Here is a 21,525-nt window from a genome sequence, read left to right as displayed (position 1 = left end):
TCCTCTTCAACAGGTGCAGAAGTGTTGATTATGGGGATGCCATGAGTGCTTCAATGAGTTGTTTCCTCACTGCTGCTGCAGATGGGAATGAAGACTTTTTAAACGTGATGGGACCGTGATGCGTTTCCTCATGAGGTTTGCCACAACAAACACAATAAATCCTCTTAACCACCATCCCTTTGAAAAGTGTTTGAAAAAACAAAAAAATATGCTGTTCTTACATATGACAATGACACGTCTGCATTTTTCAAAAACCACTGGAAAAAGCAAGAACCACCTAGTTTTTAATAAAAACAACATTATTTTGCAGCAGCTGTTTAAATGCAGGAGTGTGTGGTGAGTCAGTGTGGGAGATGTATGCATGTTCTTTACATAAAGACTATGTGACATTATAATGAGGTGATTGTGGCAGACCACAGGAGAAACAGGGAAACCTTTTTCAACAAAAGGGAGCACAAGCTCAACAAGGGCAATCCTCTTCACTCTCTGGTTGTCATGGTAACTCATTTGACACTGGGCTGGTCAGAGTGGAGGGATGCACATTGTTCAGTCTGATTGCCCTTTTTGCACAATTGCATGGCGTATACATTTGCACAAATTACAAATGATCTAAAAATATGTCCACTTCCTATACTCCTTCATGGAAAAATAGAGATTTCAACAGAGCCTGCCAGGCATGCATTTATGCCATAGGGCATGTTTTGGCACTATGCAGTCGACGTCGTACTTTTTCAGGGAGGGTGTTGAATACATGGGAAACTTGTGGTAACAATCAGGAGTACTAATTCATTTTGAGTTTAACTGTTTAATTTCACACAGAGCTGCATCAATAGAGGATAATGTATCATGCTATTTAACCACAAAGAAACATTTATGGCGTTCTGCAGTGTTTTGTTTTATTTTAATACTGCATAGAATGGAATTAAATAACTGCTTCACCATCACACTGGCCAAAGTTTTAAAGTATTATGGAAAACCAGCAGGGACAATATGGACTACAATTATTTATTATTATATCATATTTCCATTGGCTCCCAGCATATATAACAATACAATTAAATAATTTGTTTAATTAATACAACCTGGACCTGGTGGAGAAAGCGGATTGATGGATTAACCCGGTAAAATAATGCATATGATGATGAAATAAATGCAGCGATTAGTATTATTCCATCAAAGGAAAATTAATCTGCAACTATTTTGATTATCACTTAATAATTGAATAACAAATGTCAAACATTGGATTGTTTTACTTACAAAATGTTAACACTTGATGCCCTTTTTGACATATATAGAAAATAAAACATTTTGAGTTTTGGAATGATAGATGGACAAAACATAAACAGAATGGGAGACATGATATTAACGACTGCATGGGCTTTTATTCTCTTTTCTATTTTTGGGAAACAGAATTCAGAGCTTTTTAAGACTTTTCAAGATCTGCAGACACCATGTTTTAACAAATCTGTCCTGTGAATTACACCAGACCTGGTCCAGAAATCTTCTCCTGTGAATCAGTTAAGTTGTGTTGAATCAGGCCCAAAGTAAACACACAACGACACACGTACTCACACAGCAGCTTTCTATGCGATCACAATGGGAATTTTATAGGTGTCCCTCTCAAGTCTGCCTGCTACATTACCTCACTTTGGACAGCGGGCTAACGGAGAGTGGTCGCCATGGAAACATGCTGAATTTCTGACAGAGAGAGGAATAAGACACAGAGCCGCTTTTATCACAAGAACTCTGAGATATGGGGGAAACAAAGGAAAGAATCTCTGGTACTTGTGTGAGGGGCAGTTTTCCTCCTGCAATACTAACAACTGCCATTTGTGTTTGAAGATGCAGAACCATGGGAAGATTGTTTTACTGCCAGGAATGTCTGGCAACTGTAAACCACGTGTGACCCTGCAACAGACTCATTTCACAGCAGTGCAACTGTTCTACATTACATGTTTTACCATTGACTAAGTGAGTCACTCTTTGTTTGTATGTCTGAAAACAGCCAAAAGCTACACAGCCTGGTTATTAAAAATGAAAATATACAAAAAAGGTAGACAAAATAAGGCTTCCACAGATGGTTCATATTTCCTCTTGCCTTTGAACTCCAAATAAACATTTCCTTCTTTTTCTCTCTCGTGCCTTTTCTTTTTCTCTTTTAATAACAGCCATTTGCAAACTAATGGTGGTTTGCAGTTTGATCCTTTGGTACTCTCAAACCATTTCTATCCAGTGCTAGAATATTTGAATTGAAGCACATTGTCACAGCAGCACAGTATATTTAATTAGTACCATCTCCCGCTTTGTCTTTTAGCTTTGTGTTGCTATTTGCTGTATCATGTATTTGGTGGCTACAGGAAATACATGATAAAAGTCACAGTCCTGATAAGTTCACACAGCCCACCACACATTTCGCAAACAAGTAAATACTTCCACATGTTTGACACCAGAGATACAGTATTGAAATGAACCTGCTTACAACTAGCTCATTGATGAAGCAGCAGCTCAACGTTTCTGTGGTGAAAAAGTTCAGGAGCTCTGATTCATAATAATATATTCAAGTAATAAACTGTGAACTTTTACACTTTCGCCCCAGGTCGGGCTGCCTGTGGATACCCGAGACAGGTAACCCACAAAAATAGTGTAACAGATAAATAATATGTTTATATTAAAGGTGCAGTTCTTTTTTTGGAGCCTAAACTGTAAAGTTAAGCGTAATTTTTAATCAAACCAAATTAGCTGCCTTTATTATTATTATTTCTTTTTTCGGAATGCTTATGACACAACTTCCTGATAAATGAGAATGCAGCTGTCTGACAGTAGCCGGGCCATTAATTTGAAAATGTGGACAGGTAACTGCAAAACTGGTTATTTTTGTGTCACTTAAGTGCTACAACCACAACAAGCTGGAGCTGACTGTGTGAAAGTGAGAGACATGCGTAGCCTGTGTGTTTCATTAATGTTACGGATACAGGTCGGGTTGTGAAACATAATTTGCTTTGGTCAGGTCCAGATTTAATTCAGAGATAGTTGTGTGTAACTGGTCAGTTGCGGTACGAAGGTTTGTGGGTGTGGGGCTGGTGTTGGTTTGCAAAATTGAACCCGTTCAGCATTCTGGCGTAGTGTAAATAGGCAAATTAGTATTTTGAAAGAAAACACATCATATCACATTCACCATAACTGTTACACCAGTAAGATGATCGGTTGATCCCAGCGTCATTGCGTGGGAGAACTGACCTACTTAGGACCACTTTGTAAGTAGTGGTGGATGTTTGTCAGACTGCTGCAGAGGAAGGTCTCTTGTTTTGTTCCAGCTCTGTTGGTGCCTCACACTGTACTTTATGTAAAAAAACTTCTCAGATATTTTCTTAAAACTGAGGCGTTAAAGTCATGTAAATACAGCACATTCCCACTTCCAGTGCAGACAGGAAGTTAGTGGAGCACAAGGTAAATAAACGATCACTTTTGGAACCGATTGAAATACTCTGTCTGAGAAGTGACGTCACTGGTTAACCATTATTATTAAATGAAACTCTTTCAACTTCAGATCAGTAGATACAACATTTTTCAAGTTGCCATGTTACATACTTAGTGTAGACTGCAAGTTGTCCTGACAGCTACATGTACATTAGGTCTCTATAACCTAAGCCCAGTGACAGTACAAGCCCCATCAGAAATCTTCTCTTGCATTCGTCCTCAGAAAATGTAGCAGCAAGTCTGAGACATATGTCTATAGGGTGTCGGAGCAGTGGTGTCATGGTGATGGATGGAACGAGTATCACCGAGAGGAGCAGTGTGTCCACACAAACGTGAACGCTGTTCCATCTGAGTGAAAACTGAGCCAGGCAGTCGGTGGCTGATCTCTCCTGGAGCAGAGTCAAACATGGCTGGGAGAGTGTTCAACAATGACTAAATCTAATATTGAGAAGTCCTGTATTAAATGGGCAAAACAATTAATTCCTCAGTCAGTGTAAGAGAGTCTATCTACTGAATGAAATAAAGTTACTAATATTTCAAAGGTAAACTAGATAATTCTACAACTGTATTAAACTCTGCAGAGGAAAATATATGCATATATTTTTTATATATATTTTAGGAAAAAAAGGAACTAACAGAATGAAAAAGTATCGAAGGGGCGATGCTAAGCAATGATGCTAAGTGCTAGTCTAGCACCTACTACAGGAAATTTGGGGTTGCGGTAGTTAAGAGTTGAGGTCATATCAGTTGCTGTCTCCTTAAAAAAAACCCAATCCATATCATGAATGCCGTTATGACCTGATCCTGAGTCTGAAATGATCAGTATTCCAAAAGAAATTAAGAAAGTAATTGGTGTGCACAACCAGTCTCACTGTCTATTCTGAATCTCTGTGTAAACAATTTAATGCAGGAGGTGATAAGATTTCATGAAAAAAATTATATTTTAAATTACTATTTTGATAATCATTTAATCATTATTTCTAATTTGATACCTACATACGTTTATTTAGAATGTTATATCTACACATAGTCAGTGGTGGAAAGTAACTAAATGTATTTACTCGAGGACTGTGCTTGAGAATTAATACTTTTTGACTTCAATGTTTTCAAGAGGGAACTGTACATTTATCAAACACCTATAGTTACTTTAGAGCTTAAGACATTACATACAAAGCAGATGACAAATGTTTCATTCTGAGAGATTGAAATGCTTTCTAATCTCTTTGGTTTTATATTTTCCTATATTCCAGATGTCCGTGTAAGTACAAAGGGACACTTACCTTCTAAACCTCTCACATGCTGCTCAGAGGATGTATCATACCCCCCTCTCCTGGAATCGCAACAATGGCTGTAGCTCTCAGAAAGCAACCAGCACCACCACCTGCCCCCTGCAAGAAACCACATTCATTAGCAGAGAAAACTTTCACATACCATCTTCAAGTAATATATATGATAATGATAAGAAGAAAAGCAAATGTTGCCCATTGGCTCACAAAGGCTTTCAGACCAAGTCACATGTAAGCTTCTGTGACTACCCAGATGAGCGTGACAGCTGCCCGAGACCTTCCATTATAAACAGTATGGCGCAGGTGTCTGCCTCCTCTCTGATTCATCCTGCTAATAAGCCTTCTGACTTGCTATTTCCAGACTAATTGATGTCTGAAAAGCAAACCTGTCCAGCTCCAAGAATAGATCTGACTTCCACCCACTCATCTCACAAGGAATCCAACGTGGCATTTGTCCAGTGCTGTGTCTCTCCTGTCGGTATGGGCACAGTCACATGACAGTGTATTTGACGTGGAGGAGTCGCTAAAGCATCTGTTTATTCGTGCCACACACAGGCACCAGATACCTCTGGGTGTTCAGCAACAGGAAAATGCCAACAGAGGTAGTGAACGATTTTGTTCAATTGTTGGTGATGGGTGATTGCATAATGAGCACGATTTAATTTCTCAAGGGGAAAAAAAACAACTTTCCCTCATGCTGTGAAAAACGCCTGAGCGATTACTATGACCTTTGACAGGCATGTGCGTCTACATGAGAGCTTTCTCTGTGAAAGCAGATGAAAGAGTGTTGGCGGGGCAGAGGTGAGCTGGTAACAAGTGGCTCCCCTGACCCCGCCTGCTGCCACTTCGGGCTATGTTCCCATAACAAGCTCACCTGCCAATCTCCCTTCCCAACCCCAACCTCCACCCCTGTCGGCCTCTGATCCCGCTGGCTTCTTTCCCGATACACACCCTGAGAGACAACGGTCAAAAATGGAGCACTTGGATTAGTTTTGTAGAGCTTAAAATGGCCAATAACTCTCTCTCTCTCTCTCTCTCTCTTTGTGTGTGTGTTTGTGTGAATGTGTGGAGGATGTGCGGATGGTCTGGTTTTCCTGCGTCAGCCCTGCCATGGCAACCGGGCTTTGCTGGTGAGCATCTCCCCTTCTTCTTCAGACATTTCTTTTCATTAGCGTCAAAGAAAGACAGTCCACACCATTAATGCTAATTGCATTGTGTTTGTGGTGTGCCACATAATAATCAAGCATCCTAACATGCAGATAGAAGAAGTAAACATGCACGCACATAGGGCAGCAGAGACTGACACAAGTAATACAGGCTTTATTTGTCTCTCTACACATGCGCACTGACTCTATTAACAAACCACTGTCAGTTATTACAGATGAGGGCCAGTTGGGGTTGTGTGAAATTGAAATTCACAATCAAACGAGACCGTAGCAGTGACAAAGCCGAAAGAGACTACAGTGTCCTTTAAATTATGACAGAAATAATAAGAGCGTTGCTTTAAAATGGTAACATGATGAAGTGCAGCTGAATTGTGTTGAACATTTACTGATGCATTTCTGCACCATCGGCCTGCTGAGACTATGTCCATGTAACATGGAGCAAATGTTAAGTTTTAAAAGTTCAATGGACGTTGCTCCATCAAGGACGTACTAAAAGCTTAAGTGACAGGCATGAAGCCCAATGAATCCCGAATTCTAATCTCCTAACTGATTTCATTCCTGTTTCTGTTTTTTTTGTGGGGAGTTTGTGGACACAGAGGGGAAGCAAACACAACCAGCCACTGCTGCACACTGACATATTATTCTCTTTAACTATTTGATATCCACCCATATTGCTAGTCCAGGTATGTTTTGGTCCGCACGGGACTCGATCTTCACACAATCTTACCAAATTATACCTCTCCTGATTCTAGGGTCCCAATATCACTCTGAAAGCTGTTGACACAGAATTAGTTCAGACTTGTTTTCAATTCAGAAGGTGCTACCTGAGGGCCTGCATTATTAAAGAAGAAAAAAATCATCGCGGAGACAGAAATGATCAAAACCCTTACATCTTGACCATATTTGTGTCTTTGTAAAGTCTCTTATACTCATTCTGACTTTTTGGTTGTCTACCCTTCAAAAGTACATCAGAGTTGGGCTGTAATCAGAAGGAGAACAGCAACCTTTTTTACCTTAACAGGTAAAGATGATATCACAAACTATTGTTTTCACATCCAGCAGACACAGAACAGATACAGAAACATTAGCATTCATTCCGAGTTGTGTTTCGTACTTGCAGATGATGAAAGACACATTAGATTTGACAAGCTGATTTAATATAACATCCCATTTTGATAAAATGCACCCACCCTTATCATCATCGCTACTTGCTACTTTCTTGTGAGCAATGGAAATGTAGACTGTAGGTGCCTTAAACTTTCGCTTGTGTTTCCTCACCAGGACGGGACTCACTGTCAGGGACTATAAAGTGGCCACAGCTGACCTTTCCACATCTGACAGTGGAAAGGGAGTCCAGCCTCAGAGTTTTGTTGCAGAGGCAGTGTGCAAAGAGGTAAGCTCAAATCTGTGCATACAGTCAGATTCTGTTCAACCTCCTTCAAAAGCTCTGGCTCCTTGACACTCCTCCCTTTACTGTGGAAAAACCTCAACAAAGCCAATCTATGTTGTGTGAACCCAGCCAGGCAGCACTGGTCGCAGCAGGATAGAATAGACTACTTATTTAATAACATATACAGTACTTGAAGTTCTTAGTTTAGACACGATATCCAATAAAAATAAAATATAGGCATCACAGAATTATCATTTATCTCACATTAAATTATAGTGCAATTTTTAATCCACAATCTCTTTTCTAATCACTTTTCCGGATCCACATGAGAGCAACTGTTAGATGCAATTCATCCACTTTGTAGCTGCCATTCCTCTTTGCTTTAATCACTCTCGACTTCATCTGGTCATTAATTCATAATGGTGCAGAAAATTGCACGGCTACAGGCTCATGCACCATGTAGCAGCAGTGATATCGCCCAACTTAACAGACCTAATGGACAGCACTTCACACGGAAGAATTTGCTGCGACAAGGGAGGCGGGTGTTTTTTTCTCTCAGTACGTAAAATGGTTGCGAATTAAACTACTTATTTGCAAGTTCCACCATCTGCTGTTGCTCTGTGTAGCTTACGGCAGCCGTCCGTCTTAACCTGTGCGCTTGTCAACACTTATCTGCCATCGGCCCGTCAGTGAACGGACAAAATGCACTTTCGGTCACGACCAAGCTCACGTCTTCACAACGAGGAGCTCGCAGCAGAAGCGGAGTTAGTTTGAAAACACCGCGGCACAGAAACGCCAAGCATCGAAGAAACTGCCCGGCTCCTTTGCCAGAAACTGCATATACGACAAAGACCACGAGCAAAAACAAGCCAAAAAGAAGGAAACAGATCGAGCAGATGTAAACATCGGAGCGGCTCCACAGAAGCAACGACACTGACAGGGTTCACAAACGATGCCTTCTGCTTGACCGGTAATTATCTCTGTTTCATTTATCTTTTATTTTCCATAGTATTGTTGCACTCTGTGACCGTCAGGCTGCTAGTTGCTAGGCCCACAGTGCTACGGCTAGTGGTTAGCGGTGTTTGTAGCATAATAGCTGAAAATATGTTAGTGTCCAAGCAGTCTAATCGGTTTTTGAGAGTTTTCCAGACGTGTGTGTCGTTGTCTGTGCTCTTGCGACCAAATGCTCCCCCATCTGTTAGTAGTTAGCTTCACTATTTTATCACAAACGTATCATCACGTGCAATGTAAGATGCGTAATGAATTTGTGCGGAGGAATATTTTTTCCTGGATCAGTTTCACGTACTCATGTTGCTTTTCTCCACAGATTCTGACTTTGCTGGGGGGACAGCGGAGGAAGGAATATTCAACACTACTGTATTTTATTCATGCAAAATAAAGCTTGACAATATTACATCCTTGTACTTAGATATTTTTTTATGCTTTTCTCTGAGCTCCTGCATCGGTAGTACTGAACCAGTGAATCTGATTAACCGAAATGAACATATTTGTAATGCCTTGAATTGATTCAAAAAGTATATTGATAGTAGTAAGTAATCTTCACATTGTTGTATATTTATGCAATGAGAAACCAATCACTTTCAAAATACACTTTATTGCAAAGCAAATACTGAGGTTGCATTAATATTAAAATATAACTTCGAAATAAATGAAAAAATATATTGCACAGCACAGTATTTACATATAGCAAAGTCTGAAGCTAAACCATCTTGGGATGAAATCAGTGCAAGCGGCAGGGACCAACTGGCTCATCACATGAAGATCATCTGTGTCTTCGGCTCCCTGGTCCTCGGGTGTCGGGCCAACACGCCGACCTCTGCCTCCAATCGCTGCCTGGTGCGCCTCGTAGGTGACTCCCTCTTCTCCTCGCTCGACTGCTCGTCGAAGCAGCCGTGTTCACTTCCTCATCGGAGTCCAGTGTACCGGTCTCAAAGCTCTAATACTGTTATAAAACATGGATAAAAGAGTCAGTCATCTTGCAAAGCAACAAATGATGTATGTGAAGATAAAGCTGTTCATTTACAGGCCTACCATGTAACACTGCAGTAGCTAACGTGCTAGCTAACGCTAGGTACGTAAACAAGCTAATATAAACTGATTTACGGTCAACTACGTTCAAAAACACTGACGATGTTTTCACAAAAACTCACAGGTAATAACGTGTAGCAACGATAATTTAAAAAAAGTCTTAGTCTATCAATGTGGACAGTAGTTCGTGTTAGCTTCAGGTTAGCTTCTTACCGGTGGGAACGTCATGTTACGTACTTTGCCTGGCTTTGGTTGCCATGGTAGCGTGCGCGAGCACGGCGGGCCGGGAGAAGCTGTGGAGAAGTGCAGCGGAGCGGGAGGGGGAGGGAGCAGAGATGGAGGGGGAGGGAGCAGGAGTCGTTGGGTTTTGAATTCTGAGACTATGTCCACACTTCTCTCAATCCTACCGACAGCAGCTTTAAGTGATTAATTTATTTCCATAATTTCTGCGGATTCATTTTCTGACAATGTTAAGTATTTCAGAAGCAGGACCCAAATGCAGAATGCAATACAAATGATCATTTTGATTAAAGTGAAAACAAAACAGTAACCAAAAAAAACAGACTTACAGTCTTTGGAGCTGAAGATATAAAATATCACTTGGGCACGACATCAGAACAGGCATCATGGACCAGGACAGGAGAGGGACTTAACGGGTTGCAAACAGGACGAACTGACCAAGACAAAGTGAAGCGTGGACACTAAATAGACGCAAGAGGGCACAGGTAACGAGACACAGGTGAGACACATTAGACACAGGTGTGGACAATCAGTGGGGCAAGAGACGCAAAAGTCAAACACACAGGAGAACAGGAAGTGACTGCACATGAGGAAGATGACTTCAAAATAAAAAAAAACCAGGAAATGACAAACTCAAGGTAATCGAACACAGGGGATAACGAAGGTCACTTGACTTAAAACCAGACACAAGGAAAACTATAGAATGTAATTATGAAAGCGAACACAAAGTAACTAAATTGTCCACAGCCAAATTACTTAAAAGTTCAAGTGTTCGTGTGGGCAGAATCGTGACAGATAATCGACGAAGTACTTCAGTTCATCGTTTGAGACTTGGCCATTATTTTGATATCAACTTTTATATTAGTATTATATTGGTAATAAAATGTTCAACCAAAAGCAAATATCAACATGTGATGGAATGCGGCTCAGCGTGCAGACTTCTTAGGTAAAGTCTGTGTGTATTGGTCTGTCTTGTGTCATGTCAAGTGAATGTCTGGTGATTCATGACACATCAAGTTGAAATCACCTTGTCTGCATTTTGCAAGACCTCAGAGAGTCTGTCTCTCTGTTTTATTCCCTCCATCAGTCTCAAAGGGAAACGCACACCGAGACAAAACACAGACCATGAGGCGCATTGAAGGTTTGACAGATGGAATCAAACCGTGAGAGCAGATGAAAGACAAGCACAATATGTCTACGTGTGTGTGTATGTGTGTGTGTTTGTGTGTGTGTGTTTGCGCGATCAAAGCTAATCCTGCCTCTCCTTAAGGCGATCCCCAAAAACAGGTTTCAGGGTTTGAGTGTGAATACATTGATTAGAAGTGCAATAATCTTCAGATCCTAGGGAAATGACGACACAATGCACAGCACTGACTATCCAAAATGGAAAAAGGAAAATATCTCAAGGACAACTGATTTGACCCTTTAGAGAAATCAGTAATAGATATTTTAAAGATGGCTGTCATAACAAGGAAGTCACAACTTCACGTGCCTGAGCAAACATAAAATCATCATTTTTGTCATCATCATTTTTTATTTGAGGACACACTGGTGGAAGCCTTGCAGTTGTGCAAATGTTTCACCGCATCATTTCACAACGTTGCCAAATAATTTATTGCATACACAATGAACAGGATAATATATTTGTAAATCAGATTAATCTTTATCACCCTCTCAGCCCGTAGAGTAATCTCAGGATGCCCTGCAGGAGGCTCAGCACTGATGTTGCGGACCCCTGAGCTCCACCGTGTTCACATCAATGTCAATAATCAAATATTGTCACAGCACAAGAGGTAAGAAAAAGATGATTGCTGAAGCTTTGCACAGGGCTTATATCATGCCTCTGTTCGTGAAATTTCTCAATAAATTACGCGTCGCGGATCTGCTGAGGACCATTAGATCTATACCGCAAATAAATCTCTCGCCCATCTGTCTTCCCCAATCGGGGTTTCGGAGATACCGGGTTATTTGCCGAGATTTAAGGTGATTCCCTGAAAAGCAACAGGGAAGAGGACTTGGATAAGTAGCACGTGACTAGCATATAACGTCTGTTCTCACACTAAAAGCTTTACATAGAAATGTTCCAAATAAGATCTGTTCAAAGGAAAAAAATATTCATTCAGAATTCTAATTCAAGGCTTTTTTAGGCACGTGGAAGGAAAATTCACTTGAACATTGAGAAAAGCTAAAAGTCTTGAACAAACAAACATATGACGTGCCATTCATTCATTGCCCTACCCACCATAGAGGTCGTTTTTTACGATCTGTGTATCATAAAAGTCGTGAAATAATTGCCAGAAAATTAAACAACTCTACTTTGGTGCTGCAAAGATATTGTACAACACCAAAAGGTGATATGATCACCAGTGTCACCGATTGTGTGTGAGTGGCTGGAGTCAATGATCCTGTCATTACACAATCTTTACTCAGTTCGGTGGTTCTTTGATTATGTCGACAGACAACAGGATTTTACCTGCGACCTGCTCATCTGACCAGTTAAACATTGGCCATCCACTACTAGTCGTAGTTGAGTGAGGGATCTAGGCTGATTCTCTATTAATGACCTCAGTTATTTTGTGAACGGCCACACATGCACATCCGCCCCCACAATTATCTATAAATGGATGAAGAAACGCTCTTAAATCTTACACTGTTATGCACGGCTGTTGCCATTTATAGCGGCTGTGCCACGACTTGATCACATGTACTTGTAAACCGCCATCGCAGTAATATATTAATCATCGTCATGTAAAGAATTTAAATGAATGATCAACGACTGTAGTGCTCATATTGAAACAGACTTCACGGTGCTTTGCAATTCATGGGGAAGTAATGGATGAAATGTAAACAACAAGAATGATCAAATTCATTATTCATAAATGATTTTAAACCTTTGACAGAATCACTGTGTAGACTGCAAATTAATGACACAATCAGTTAAACTGGCAAACAACATAAACAACAATATTTTAATATAGCCACTTCAATAAAATGTATTATTTTAAATCATTTACTGTACATCCTTACACAGTTTGGATGTTTGCTTTTTCTGGATTCTGCTTTTGCAAACAAAATGAAAAAGCAGTCATGTTTACCCAGACAAGTGACTTCTGTGCCTGGACAAGTGAAGGCAAATTTACTTATCCATATCAACAAGTGCCTCGAACAATGTATGTCGAATCCTGTTTGTTTATTGCACATCTGGTTTTTGCAGTAACTCCTTTTTGATATGCAGAATAAGCCATTTCAACACAGTTAAATTGTTTTTTTTCTCTCCTGTTCTTTTCTGTGAGCTGTTAAAATTATACTGTTGGCTTCACAAATGATCTTAGGGTTGATGAATCATTGTTGGATGATTTGACAGCTTTGTTTTGTGCAGCCAAACCCAAGCACTGGATGGAAACCAAAGGTTTATGTGTGAGAGGAGCCGGCTTCTTTTCATTACTGCATGATTTTAAGCCAATGACCAAGGAAACATCTTAAAATAATCCAGGAATGATGGCAGGACTAATGCAGAGTGTTGGTGCAGGACACCTTTCCAAAGCTATTGCGTTATTGTGATAGCATATTGAGCCCCAAAGAAGAAATCTCTTGTTTTCTTTCTCTTGCTGCACTTTATAGATAGAGCAAGACTAAACCATCCTGAGTCTATTAAACAAATTTATAACCAATAAAACTATTCAAAAGTGTCGCAGTCTCAACTCAAGAATGTATAATTATGCTTATGTATAAATATGCTTACCAATGAACTTACTGCCTCCTTTCTTGTGTTTTCATGTTATCTTGTGGTGAAAAGTAACTCAGCTCAGGCAGTGTGTCCTCTATGTTCCATTCATTAAATCACAATTAAACCACACTACACTACACAATTGAAGTCCAAATGATTGATATAGAAAGTGGACACACATGGTGACATTCGGCTAAGACGAGCAAGTTTATGACACTGCAGCAACAGGGTGAGACGGGGAAGAAGGGACAAGCAAGAGAAAAGTAGATTTAACTATAGCTAACATCAACCTTACACATTAAGTTAGATATATTTTGATGACCTATTGATATTCACCCACTGACCACTGGCATAATACATGCATGCACCAGCACCAGCCATGTGCCCGGACATTTATTAATCAGTGATTAATCAAGTAATATAATATAATTGATCACTTATTATCATGAAATGAGACACCATACTTTTACTTTTGGTACTTTAATTTTCAGGCTTATAATGATGTGCCTTGACTGAAGTCAATTTTGAATGCATGACTTTTTCTTGTAACTGAATATTTTGCTACTTGTATTTAAGTACTTTTCCCACCACTGCACGAAGAAGTCAGAAAATGAAATCATGCACAGTTCAAAAAGGCCCTTTCTGATGTATGATTTCACGATGCAAAAAAGTTAGCATTGCCTGATTGGTGTTTATACAGTGTGTGCGCAGGCTATTCATCCCTCCAATCCTTTCATTTATTTTTGCTGAAAAGGAATTCTGTGCTTTTCAAGACTTTTCAACACCTGCAGATACGCTGCTCAGCGACCTATAGATGTCTTTGGTGGGGTTTGATTTATAAGGTGGCTGCACAGTAATTACATGAGCTTATATTTCATTCATCCAAGGTCTTTGTCAATATCAGCAAATGGAATGTAACTCTAATCAGGCTGCTTATGATTGATTATCTGGCTGGAACACACACACGCACACACACACACACACACACACATGGTCATCACTCACTGTACTCACACCCGCTGATGCACTACATCTGTAATAATTAGACACCAACATGCTCTGACATGAATCAGATGTAAAGTATGCACACGTGAAACATGCCCTAACGCCACCTTAAGTCAATTGTAATGAATTATTCTGATCATCTATACAGTTTCGCCCCCCATGCTTCAGACTATTGAACTGCATTCACCTCCAGTCTCTGCAGCTCTCTGTGCTTCCTTCACACGTTAAACATCATTGGAGGAGCATAACATTTTATTTTGGTGTATCAATGTTAAATAAAATAAACCTGCCACACTCACTGATCTTAGATCTGCAGTGTGATTTCTCAATTTGGTTACCTACAGCGTTTGGCTTGGTGTGTCAATTCAGAAACCAACAATGGTACTGTAGTTCTATCAACGCACAGATGCTACACTTATCCACAATTAACTTTTTTTTATTAATATAGCAGAACAATCTTTGAACAACAAGAACATACTATAATATATCAAAGCAGAGCCTCGGAATGGGATGTAGGGTTCACATTAAATGCAGGAGGATGTTGCTAAACTGTCACACACACGGAAGTCAGAGGTCAACTCATCTGTCATGAGGAGCGTGCCGCAAATAGGTCCACTCACATTCTCAGGTCACCTGATTTTATGCAGCACACGCACGCACGCACGCACGCACGCACGCACACACACACACACACAAAGGGCTCTTGAATGTGTCTGAATAGCTCTAACGACCTTGTGCAATCACATGAAGTGCGGAATATTTTTCTTTCTCTGCTCAACAACAATTTCAGATAAAAGAACTTTGCCTTTCTGCTTATCTTTTCCTTCAGATGTAACTTATTTATACTGGTACAATTTTGTTTTGTCTGAATGGGTTCATTACATATACGTTTGCCACTTTGTCATTTAGTAATCACAAACCCATTTTTGAAAATGCATAAAAAAAATAAATCGGTTTGATCAGAGTCATTTCTAGCCATAATTTTGTCGGTGGAAATGACATCTGCCGGATAAAAGGACATGAGGATGGAGAATAAACAATAAATGTAACATTAATCCCATAGAGGCATTAGCTAATTAGCTATATAAAACACAAAGTGAAATCCATTTGAGAATGCTGATAATCCAAAGCTTGACAGGAGAGCAATGATGGGACAATGGCTGTTCAGGGGTGTGCTTTTAGTGAACGATTAATTATGTTAATTGACGGAAAACCTTTGAATGATATGTGGTATTATTAACATTTTAAAAAACATATTTGTGATGGTCTCAGCTTTACAATGAGGAAGCTAAGCTGCTTTTCTCTGTAGCATATCATTTTAAATTCAACACACCACAGGCTCAATGAATGCTCAGGCAGAGGGAGAAGGTTTTCCAGCGGAAGGAGGTCGGTGACGATGTTGTGCTTTACAAGTTACTGTTATCCATAAATCTGTCGCCGAACGGCGGTGTGGTGAAGTTTGAGAGATTCCGTCCCCACAGCAACTGAGCACTGTGTGGCCGTGTCCCTGAGCCATTACAGTTAAGTACGTCTCTAAAAGCCTCAAATGTAAACATAATCTAAACAGTCTTTGCTGCAGTGCTCACAGGCGCTTTGTGGACTTCCATTCAAGCCTCGATGGACGTTAATGCTTGTGTCAGAGAACCGAATATCATCTCAACTGCTCTTCTCCGTTTCAGGGAAAGGAGAAATTAAGATAAATGAGAAAATAAAACCGTAATCAGAAACAGGAGGGCAGATGACGATTGTAGAATTCAGCAGTCTTTATCCAGCCCTATTTTTCATACATTTGAAATGAGTTTTCATTTTTATATACATCAGCTTTCAGGTTTAGTAGTGGTAGCAGCTCTGGACACGTTTTTAGAATGTTAGTATGGATGGTAATGTGGGTTGGATGATTCAATCACTTTGATCCAGACTGAAATATCCCCAAAGCTGTTAAATAGTTTTGAAATGACATTTCATACAGACTTTCATCTTCCCCAGAGGATGAATCCTGCTGACCTTGTTGATCCATGACCTTTCCTCAAGCATCAACTGCAGGTTGTGATTTTGACTGAAATATCTGGACAGCTATTGGACGGATTGCAGGTAGCTTTGGAACAGACGTTCCCCTTTAGGATGAATCTTAATCACATTGATATTCCCTTAACTTTTCATTTAGTTCTGTCGGGTCAAAATTTTCACTTTGTCTTTGGCCAAGCATTTAAAAACACGCTGGTGAGCATGGTGAACGTGGTGCACAGTTGAATTTGGGCGTGCAGTTTATCCCTCTCTGCGCTCATAGCCTGATCAAAGAGGTCACCTCATCGAATGTAAGATCTATCTTTTCGTCTCGGCGAGCACCTGGGCCGACGAGTCAGCGAGCTGTGAATCATCTGTGTCTGAGGTGCGAGGGGCCAGAATTCCAGGTGCGTTTGATTCGACTCAGGCAGACATAACAAAAAGCCTCTTGCCACAGAGATTTGCAGCTTAATGTTGCTGTTAAACATTTTTGCGCTAATGGCAGAACGAGTTGTATTTCAACTTATCGTCTTGGACGGGGGCGCCTGCGCTTCACTCTCTGGTTTTAATTTGTGGCACCACATTGGTGTTGGCACGGTGCGGAGGCCTTCGCTATAAAAGGCTTATTAGAGGTGAAGTGGAAAGTTCTTGAAGCACATGCGCGGTGTGAAAGATGGCACCTGAATGAATTCTGTTTGTTTCCTTTCTTGGACTAATATGGGACTTTGTGTGATAAAAAATTAAAAAAAAAACATAACAAAACTACTCTGAAGCCAGCAGAGGTTTGCTTTCATGAGTGACAATGCATGTTCCTTCGTTAGGAATTCTTTTCGTCGACTGAAAGTTGAGATGAGGGCAGCATCAGATACCATCAGTTAATAATAAAATCACTGAGCTTGAACACTGCATTACAATGCTAAACGCCTTAATTCTTGCCACTTATCTCTCATCTCCCAGGCTGTCATTCTTTGTTATTGAACGAGCGTATCATCGGCTAAGTTAAAGCCTGTCACCGGACCCTGAAAAGCTGCTAATTTACACCCTCGCTGCTTGTAAGCAGCCCACTGTCCTGAATAATGGTTTAATATTATTAGCCATACCGAAAAGAAAGAAGAAAAAAAAAAATCTTTGTGGGTCAGGCAGAGAGTGGAATCGATCTGAGGGCTGAGGACCTCTGCATTGCTCTCTCACTAATTATCTTGGGCCAAATCAACACTGGAGGCATCAATCACTGTAAAAGACACGGTTGCTGTTGAGGTGGAAACTATTACACTTTGCACACAAAGAAACCACCAGCCTCATCTCCGGGCTGGATCGTCATGATGCATCATCTTTGTTCACGAACACAGTGGTAACTCTGGTGCTTTACGACAGCACTAACAAGGCCTCAGAAGCGTTCGGTTATTTCTTTTTTCTTTTTTTTTATCTTTAGCCAAACGTGTGTTTTCACAATAGGAGTAAGGCAGATAGTCGCATGAATTCATTCTGAAGGCTCATCCAACATGTGTGTGGACCTCCAGTTTCATCATTCTCTGTCAGTTTGACTGGCGGTCGCCCTCCCCAGCGAGGCGTCGGATTGAAGTGTCATGAAAGGTGACAGAGCTCTGAGGCTTTGTTGTTTTTACACACATGCAGGGATGAAAAGAGCAGATATACTATTGACAGCTGGTAAATATTTAATGGAACAGCCCTGTGTCTTCTGACATTTTTCTTTGCCTCTTCATCTTTTTGAATATGTTCGACAAAAAATATTTTGAGAGCAAAAGCTTTATTTTCTATTTTAAAAAAAGTGGTCCCAGTAATTGCATTAACAGCTGACAGGGGCATTGTGGACAAGATAGGAGATGATAAATGATTAGTGACTAATGAGTCTTTGTCTATGAACATGGTCAATGTTTCAGGTTGTTGAAGTCTGCCTAATGAGTTTTGGTTGGTTCCCTGTAACAGTGATATACCTCTTGTAATTAAACCCCCTCATTTTGCATGTCTATCACATCTCCTAAAATCATGTCATCAAACGTCTTGTCTGATTAATATATAAACCCAAGAAAATAAGATTACCTGACATATAAGGGAAAATACCATTTGCTCTTCATGTGGTGTCCAAATTACAAATGTCTGATGATTGGTGTCGGAGAAGAATCAGACATATCTAATATCTATTATAGTAAATCAACTGAAAAATATTTGCAATTATAATTTCAAATACCATAGGGCCACATTTTTTAAAATCAAAATAAGTATTAGGGCTGTTTACATCAGTTAGTGTGACGATTTAAAAAAGCTTGTTTTATTCGAGCAACAGTCCAAAACCAGTTAAAGAAACAGTAAATCTTGACATTTAAACACATTTGATCATTAGTTGTTGAGAAATTGTTCTAGTCCAAAATAGTATCCTGTTTTCTCAAAAGTAAATGACACTGTAGTTGGAATAAAAATGGAAGCAGCAGCAGCAGCAGCAGCGGTGTGCTGTGATCTTTGTTTTTTACAGCGCAATGGTTAGTAATTGATTGATGGTGGCAGAATACAAGTAGTCACACCCTAGCTGACCCTAATCCTGCAACATGATGACAGCTGCAAAGGTTTAAAGTTTGGAAAGAGGGATCCCGAGAGAGCAGAGCTGTTCCTGTGGGATGCCAGGATCTATTTGTCTCCTCACACGCAGCAGGAGATGACGCTGATTAGACATACGACTGATTCACAGAAAACTAAAAACAGTGAGTCAAAACCTGCCAGAAAGACTTTCAATTTTTTCTGCAGGATTAAGGTGAATGATCTTGACGTCGAGGTTTCAATCCTTAATCCAACAGAATCCTTCCACCAAACAAAGAATTTGATCAAAAAAATAAATAAAAAGTAATTAAAAGTTATATTCTGCAACAATGAAAGCCAATTTGTGTGCGTGTGCAAATATGCATGTAATCTCACTTTGTAATTCGCTCCAAACGTTGGTCGGGGTTAGAAATCCAGCTGGGAGCTGGTTTTGTTTGTTTTTAGAGGAGGAGAAAAAGAAATCGTTGTCCTAATATTTTTCAGATGGCTGAGCAGTTTATGATTGAAGCTTGTAATTTCTGATGTTAAGTGACACCCTATTGCTTTCAAGATGGGGTTTACAGCTTCTCAACAAGCAACACTACCTGCGTGGCAATTAGGAGGACACGCTTCCCTGAAGGAGGACAGCCAACCACGAGGGGATTGGCTAACAGAGAGCTGATGCTGTGTCTAACATGTTTCTCAGAGACCGCGGCGGCAGCGCGACACGATCAAAAGGGAAGGTGGAGGTGCCGAGGCCGTTTATTAATCGACACGACAAACTGTACGTCAGAGCTCATTTCATTTAAAATGAAGCCCCCCCCCCAAATTGACCTTTTGAAATTCAGCCAAAACAAGAGCCAACCTGCACCTAAATGTCCAAAAGTGGCAAATTGGATGAATAGTAGAGTCATTAGAAAACAGCAGGATTCACGTTTCTATTAGCAGCATCCATCTAAAGACCAGAGGACATGCAGTAACTTGCAGGGATTTGCACACTTCCCCGTGCCTCCTCTGACCTCTATCTAGTGGGCTTAAGCAGGGCCCCTGAGAAAAGCTTGACAACAACATTCACTCACTTCATCGCCCCGGGACTATATAGCCTCAGCTGCAGGATACTAATTCATAGCCGGGGCGATATCTTGCATAAGAGACCAAACTCATTTCAAAAACCACCACTGCAAATTATCTACAGTTCCATAGAAATTATAGCAGCTCCAGAGGCTGTCAGAGGTTGCAGAAGGTACAAACGATCCCAGGGAGGGAAAAGGAGAAAAAAAAGAAGAAAAAATACTGACAAGCCCTTTTGAAAAAGTCATTTCCTCGCATTTGGACCATATAATACCAAGAGAAGCCAAAATCTCTTTTTTTTTTTTCTTTTTTTTGGAAGATTAAAAGTCACATCTGTATCAAATGTCCTGCAGGTTTAATGGTGGACTGTGTAAGTCGACCCTCTACGTTTATGGAGCCTACCAAGAGAGAGTCCAGCAATCTCTCCCAGAGCTTGGCTGAAAGGAGAGGTCCACAGAAAAAACTCCTATCGTCGGAATCTCTCAGCGACGGGGAGGGGCGGTTCACGGAAACGGAGAAGGAAACTGAGGTAGATTCATTTTGATTCTATACCTGTAAGAAGGCGGGCTCACCGGTGTGATGGAGTATGACGCCTCCAACGCTCACAACCACTTGTATTACTAATGAGCCGAGAGCTGTGTGGAGGACAGGTGGAGAGAGGAGGCCGTCATGAACACTGCCCTGAACCTCAGCTTTGTCACAGATGTTCTCTCCGGTCCGTAGAGAGGGTTCAGACCTGGAGGTGAAACTCCCACCTTTTTCCAGCCACTGCAAAAAAATAAAAAAGGGGGTGAAGACTGATCAACTTGCATTATGAAAGACATCCGTATATAGTCCGATGCACAATTATCAGAGGCATTATCTTGTGCTGCCAGCAAACAATTCACGCAGCTTCCCTGCTTTGCATTCATTTCTCATGACCTAATTTCCCGAGTACATTTCAAGCCACTCAATATTTCATAAGAGTTATAAGGCGAAATGTGTCATATTGACTATGTGGCACTGCGGGTGAGCGCTCCATTAAAAACAATAACAACAACAAAAAACAGCAATCCCGGAAAGGATTTCTGTGCTTAATAAAATATATATATATATTTTTTAAACATTTTGGGGTTTCTGCTTCACATGAAGAGAAAATGCAAAACCATTAAAATAACTGATTGAGGCCAGTTATCTCATTCATATCTCAGTGTTTGTGTTTATGTGATGTTGGCCACAAAGTGAAGCACAGCACATAAGACGGCATGCGGGTGAATGTTCTGAATCGGAAATGACTCGCCATGAGTAGTCACAGTAATTTCCTCCAACACACACACACACACAAACACATACTCAAACGAGGCATTATATGGCTCCTGTGCATCCTCCCTCCTGGCTGAACATCAAGCGGGCCCGGTCAGCCCACCTCCCTCTGACAGAAAATGGCCTCCATCGGGCCTGCAGCTCCCTCCTCCTTCTGCATGTGACCATGTGTCTCGGAGCATCACCCGCCAACCAAGACACGACGGCACAGTATACCACAGCGCTCCGCGGGATCACCTCTTGTCCGCCCAGTCAGCGGGGCCAACGTGCGGCGTC

General features: G+C 40.7%; 1 protein-coding gene and 1 long non-coding RNA gene across 4 annotated transcripts in view; one reads left to right on the top strand and one right to left on the bottom strand.

The window, feature by feature from the left end:
• The window catches only part of shisal1b (shisa like 1b), a 130,128-nt gene that overhangs the window by 73,065 nt on the left and 35,538 nt on the right, over positions 1-21,525 (top strand). For 2 of the 3 annotated variants that reach the window (XM_047333455.1, XM_035643160.2), the window contains exons 2-3: positions 5,835-5,893; positions 7,211-7,322. The gene's annotated coding sequence lies outside the window, so the exon portion shown is untranslated. Of the gene's footprint in view, positions 1-5,834; positions 5,894-7,210; positions 7,323-20,367; positions 20,477-21,525 lie in introns of those variants that run through there. The other variant, XM_035643161.2, reaches the window with a different exon arrangement.
• On the bottom strand, positions 1,363-10,209 carry LOC118315691. Its single transcript, XR_004794907.2, has 4 exons — positions 9,938-10,209; positions 4,758-4,865; positions 1,643-1,698; positions 1,363-1,507 (listed from the first exon to the last, which is right to left on the bottom strand). It is a non-coding gene; the product is annotated as an uncharacterized LOC118315691 (long non-coding RNA).

This window comes from Scophthalmus maximus, chromosome 7 (assembly GCF_022379125.1).
Source record: "Scophthalmus maximus strain ysfricsl-2021 chromosome 7, ASM2237912v1, whole genome shotgun sequence".
Taxonomy (NCBI): domain Eukaryota; kingdom Metazoa; phylum Chordata; class Actinopteri; order Pleuronectiformes; family Scophthalmidae; genus Scophthalmus; species Scophthalmus maximus.
This window is presented reverse-complemented; position numbering and strand designations above follow the sequence as displayed.